A 6,556-nucleotide genomic window follows, 5' to 3' on the forward strand; every position below is an offset into this window, starting at 1 on the left:
CACTATTAAACAATTGCTGCTGCTTATTGTTGACATGTGCCCCAAGAGTTGTAGTGTGTGTACAGTGATCAAATTCTGAGGCAGGTCAAACGGAGAAAAATTATGAGAAATGAGTTTCAGACAAGTTAGTGAAACTTCTCTCTGGATATGTTTTTTGTTGGTTTTTAGCACCATATCTGATCCCTTCAGCCTCTGCTAGGGTATTGATTTTCGGTTACGCTATAGTTGAACAGTGGATGCTTTCAGAGCACCCTGGGAGCTTAGGAAATGGAGATAGGATCAAGGTAAATAAAATGATGGGCGCCTCTTGTTCCTTCTGGTGTGGACTTGATTGGCTGCTCTAGATTCCAAACCACATTGTTTTTAACTGGGGCCTCCAAACTACTATAGGGTTCAGTAGTGTACATGGGTTCCAAAATGCATTGGGGATCTTGGATTGCATTACCCTGCACAAGGCAGGATGCCTGCATGACACTGCTCCTCTGTGTGGTGCACTCGGTTCCAACCTGCAGGACCACCACCATCAACCTACTCCTGTCTGGGCCTATCTTTCATTTTCATCCTCTGATCACACTAATGATATAATTTTGGAAACATATCTATTAATTCCACATCTAACCCATATAACTTTTGGATCTGGTTTCACTCTTCAATAAATGCTCTCCATATTATAGGAACATTTGAGATAAATATGCGGATAATTGTCATACTCCTTTATCCACCACTCATTTCTCCACTGTATTTTCTTCTGGCAAATGTTTTCAGGAGTACACCACTTGTTCAGTCATTGTGATTAAACCAACTTTCAAGGACTGGGAACTCATTTATTTGATCTGTCTCCAGCTATATGAATTTAAATGACAATCTACAGGTTACTGTGAACAGCATAAACACAATCAGCTTTACTTCCTTCCACAATGAATATGTAGCTCCCACATTTAGGCAGCTGAGTACACCAATGTCCGTTGGAGTTTACAATAGAAAGACAAGTGACTCCTCCATAGTTTCTGGACTGGTGTTTTGAGCATGACGAATGACTAAACAATTGCACATTGTCTCAACACATACTATACACATACTTATTTCAGAATTAAGAATTTTATATTCCTTAGGAGCAGAGCCTGGATAGAATGGAGTTCTATCCAGTTCATAAGAAGAAAGGGGCTGAGAGTGGGAAAACACATGGAGATAAGGGCATTAGTGTTCACCAGCCACCAACTGGGATTAAAATAAAGGGTTACAAAAACATTTAATAAGGAAGAGAGGGTATAGAATATCACAAATGTACACACCAGGACAAGGATTCTCTGAGTGGCTCTGGACTCAAGGCAGGATCTGGGGGAACCTTTGATGCTGTGAATGTGCTGAACCCTCTGCTTGTGCCTGTACAGAAGGAGAACCATGGAGCCACTGGACCAGATCATGAGCACGGAAAAGACAACCTCAGGAAATACAAACAATGCTGCATATAATGAGTTTGTTATCTTGTCAGGACCAATGTAAAGACAATACCTAAAATATGATTTCTCTGTCAGGTTTTTGCTATTCCATTTGCCAAGCACATAGAGAGGAAAAATGGAATTCACCACCATGTACAGGATCCAGCAGAGGGAAATGGAGAAGCCAATGTACTTTGGAGCTCTTCCTTTGAGATCCTTCCAACAGGAGTTCATGGGGCTGATGGTGATGTTCTGGAAGATGCTCAAGAGGCAGGTGATGACAATGGACACACTCCTGCCCACTCGCTGCATGTACAAAATAAGTTGGCATACAAAATCACTGAAGAAGTACCTCAACCCAAAAGCTGCAATTGTCTGGGGAATTCCTCTGCCAAGAATGACCAAAAGTTGGCTATGACCAGGTGCCTGAATATCAAATCTGTGAACCTTAATGTGTACTCATTGCAGAAAAGGACTAAATGATAATAAAGCAGAGAGAAATTTCCCAGAATTCCAACTGCAGACTGTGATAAGAGCATCAGTCCCATGGCCACGTCTCTGGAGTCCATTCCCTCTCCAAGCACATATTCCTTTAAGTGATTGCAACCGTTCTTCCTGTGAACAAAATGACTCATTAAAAATTTTGTAGTGAGGCCCAGTGGTTTATACCTGTAGTCACCAGCCCCTCAGGAGGCTGGGGCAGAAGTGAGGTTTGAACTAGGCATTAAAACTCAGCCTGGGAAATATTGCAGTACCTGTCTGTGGGTGTGTATTTTACACCAAGTACAACTTTCATTGTGAAAATATCAAGAGGTACATATGAATGGGGGAGTTCCAGATTGTTTTCTTAGAGAAGTCAACTTTACAAATCAGGTGATGATAACCTGGATGAAGCAATGGAAAATGAGAGCAGTGGAGAGAAAGCATAATTCAACATGTGCAGCATAAACTAATATTTGATAGTCATTGTGAAAAAAGAGAATTAATTTGATCCCCTCAGTGGAAATGAGTCCTTACTTTTTCATTATCGTTTTTTTGTTTGTTTGTTTTGTTTTCCTCCTCTTTTATGTGCTTTGATGTGCTCACTGGTTCACACACACATATACATACACATATTTGTTTATTTTTCCCTCACTTGTAGCATTTTCAAATGTCTATCATTTTTTAAAAATTTTTCCTTGCCTTGTCTATTGAGGGTTAGCGTTTTGATGAGTAATTTGGTTTTATTTTCTATTGTTTTCATTTTTTTTTGTTTCTTTGGTTTATTTTCTCTCTTTTCTTCTGTGTTAGCCAAATTCTACTATTTTCTCTTGCATTCTCCCTTTACTTTGTTACTTTTAACTTTCCATTCTTCTTTTAAAAAATATTTTTAGTTGTTGATGGACATTTATTTTACTTATTTGTATGTGATGCTGAGATTCGAACCCAGGGTCTCACACATGATAAGCAAGTGCCCCTCCACTGACTAAACCCCCAGCCCTTCCCCTACTTCCTTAAACCATCACATGCTACATCTCCTCTGCATTCTCTCTGTTCAATCTTTCAAAGCATGAACTCTTTTCTACCTTCTTATCACATGTCCTTTTCTCTTAGTTAACTCTGTTTTTATCGTCTTTTAGCACTAATTGTTTATATAACTCCTGACCCCACCATTAATGCTGTTGCATTATTACTGCTGTGGGTGCCACTCTTGACACCTCTTGTTTGCTTTAATTGCAGATACAGTTCATGGTTACTTATTGTTTTTTTGCTGCTGTAAATTGCTGACCCTACCATTTATGTTTTTTATTGCAATTAACAATGTAAATGGCATAGTAGGAGCCAAGTATTTAGCTTAATGCTGTATAATGTTTACATAGGTTGTTGTTTATTGTTTGTGTGCCCCTTTTCTGTGAAGTGCTGGAATCTATAATGACCCAATGAGTTCACAGGGTAGAAACTCTGCTGCTGAAATAAACTCAGTCAATGATACACAAGTTAATGATACTCAATCATCAGCTATACCTTAATACAAAAAATAAAAGAGACAAAAAGCAGAATGACCAGGCCCCAAGTAGAAACAGCTACGGATGGGCCCCCAGGTCCCACCTATGGACATCCATTGCTGTAGTTGAAACAGAGAGAAGTAACCCAAAGACAGCACACCCATGAGAAGTTCTCAATACAGATCTCTCTAGGACACTTTTGGTTTTTTAAATAGATCATATTCTATGTTACTATGTAAGTGTTACAAATACAAAAAAAAATGATATTTTCCTGTGAATCCAATCAGAAGGCAATGAAACTATAAGTCAACAGCATGATATATAGAAATCATAAAAATACATAGAAATTGAAGAATACATTTTTAAGTGAGGGATGAATAATAGAATAAATGAGAGAAAAAATAAAAAGTTTTTTAGAAATAAATGAGAACAGAGATAAAACATATTAAAATTCTTGGGACAGTATAAAAGCAGTACTAAGAGGAAAATTCATAGCATTGAATGCCTACACTAAAACAATTAGAAATATCCCCAATAAATAATCTAATGCTAATCTAATGCTAAACATCAAGACCCTTAATTCACCAAAGTAGGAGGATACAAGATCAATGTTCAGAAATAAATAGTTTTCCCCTATATTAACAGTTACACTGCTGGGAAAGAAATCAGGAAAACAATCTCATTCACTGTAACCTCAAGAAAAAAATAACTAGGAATAAATCTAACCATGGAGTTGAATGATTTCTATAAATAAAAGTTCAGAACTCTGAAGAAAGAAATTTAAAAGAACCTTAAAAAATGGAAAGACCTCCCATATACTTGGATAGGCAGAATTAATTTTGTTAAAATGTTTGCATTTTTAAAAACGCTATACAGATTCCTTGAAATCTTCATCAAAATACCAAATAACTTTCTCCATGGAACTAGGAAAACAGTCCTAAAATTCTCTTGAAATAATAAAAGACCCAGAATAGCCAAAGCAATCAGGAGCAAGACTAGTGCTAGAGAAATCATAATACTGTACCTCAAATTATACCACAGAGTTATAGGAGAAAAAGAACAGATTATTGACATCAAAAAGATATGAAGTCCAATGAAATAGAAGACAGAGAGTCACAGCCAACTGATACTTGACAAGACTGCCAAAAATATATGTTGGAGAAAAGAGAGTCTTTTCTTCCAGTTAACACATGGAACTGGGAAAACTGGATAACCATGTGTAGAAGAATAAAATTAGATCCTCATCTCCTAACCTGATCAAAAGTCAAATAAGTGGATGAAAGACTTAGTAATTAGATTATTTGGGAGAGTTTTTTGTTGTTTTAGTAGGAATTAAGACCAGGGGCACTTAGTCTTCAAGCTACATCCCCAGCCCATTTTTATTATTTATTTTGAAACAGGGTCTCTCTAAGTTGCTTAGGACCTTGCCAAACTGCAAAGTCTGGAAAAACTTTGCTACTGCTAGAACAAGAAATAGACTCAACATAGCAACATATTCGTGCAGACACCAACTGTCTTAACAAGACCCCATAACTCAAGAAATAAAACCAAGAGAGATGACATCAAATTAAAAAGCTTCTTAATATCAGTGGAGATCATGAAGAGAGATTCTGCAGAATAACAGAGAACCTTTGCTAGATTCTCTTCTGACAGAGGGGTAACATTCAGAATATATAAAGAATTCAAAATGTGTAAAATCAAAAGTAAAAACAACACAATAAAGAAAAACAAATATCCCCGGGTGCAATGATGCAAGTCCATAATCCCAGCAGTTTGGAAGGTTAATCAATAGGATTGAGAGTTCAATTCCAGACTTTGCAATTTGACAAGGTCCTAAGCAACTTAGAGAGACCCTGTTTTAAAATAAATAATAAAAATGGGCTGAGTTTGTAGGTTGGAGACTAAGTGCCCCTAGGTTCAATTCCTATTAAAACAACAAAAAACCCACTCAAATAATCAAATCAATGAATGGGTTAATGAAGAGGCATTTCCCCCAAAAAAACGAAATATAAATGGCCCACAAATATAATTAAAAATTGTTAAACAACCTGGAAATTAGGGAAATAAAAATCAAAATACACTAACATTCCATCTCACTCCAGTTAGAACGGCAATCATAAGAACACAATAATAAATGCTGGAAGGTAAGTGGGGAAGGAGGTTCACTCACTGTTAGTGTGACTGTAAATTAGTACAACCACTTTGGAAAGCAGTATGGAGATTTCTCAAAAGATCAGAGATGGCACAACCATATGACCCAGCTATCCCACTCCTTGGTATTTATCCACAAGAACAAAACTGACCATACTATATGCTGCAGGCACATCAATATTTAGTGGACAGCTATTCATCATAGCCAGGATATGGACCAGACCTGATTCCCACCAGGAGATGAAGGAGTTAAAAAAATGTGGGGTATATTCACACTGCAGTTTTACTCAGCCATAAAAGTAAATAAAATTATGGCATTTCCAGTAGGTGGATGGAACTGGAGAGCATCATGCTAAGTGAAATAAGAGACTCAGAAACTCAAGGGGTGAATGGTTTCTCTCATAGGTGGAAGCTAGTGTGAAGTAAGGGGATCAGGGGAAGGGGTCTTACGAGGGAAGACTGATGGGCCAGGAGAATCAGATTAAGGGGGAGGGAGAAGGGACAGAGAAGGGAGGAAATGGGGAACGAATTTGACAATATCACACTATGTCCATGATACGTAGGCCACAATGAATTCCACCTGTATGCATATCTAAAGGGCCAATTAAAATTGATAAATAAAAGGAAAACCAGTACAGTTGGCAAAGAGAAATGGAAAGAAGGAGAAGGGGAGAGAAAGAGGAAGCACTGGGGACTGATACAAACCTGATTAAACCCCATGCATGTATGGTTAAGTCAAAACGAACCAACTGTACTGCAAAACCATAATGCACCAATAAAAGCAAAAGTTATAGTAGAACAAAAGTATAGTAGAATACTAAATAAATAATTATTGAGAAATACTTTTTTCCTAAACCATGACACATGAAATAATAATAGCTGATAAAACAGGATAAAATTAAGTCCCTAGAAATTCCATGTTAAAAGCTTATATTTACCAACACCTATTAAAATTCTGATTAAAAATTCAAGTTTTAAAAG

General features: G+C 37.1%; 1 pseudogene; it reads right to left on the minus strand.

The window, feature by feature from the left end:
* Positions 1 to 1,108: 1,108 nt before the first annotated feature.
* LOC107160749 lies at positions 1,109 to 2,010 on the minus strand (annotated as a pseudogene).
* Between the last annotated feature and the right edge of the window lie 4,546 nt (positions 2,011 to 6,556).

This window comes from Marmota marmota, unplaced genomic scaffold (assembly GCF_001458135.2).
Source record: "Marmota marmota marmota unplaced genomic scaffold, marMar, whole genome shotgun sequence".
In the NCBI taxonomy this organism is placed as follows: domain Eukaryota; kingdom Metazoa; phylum Chordata; class Mammalia; order Rodentia; family Sciuridae; genus Marmota; species Marmota marmota.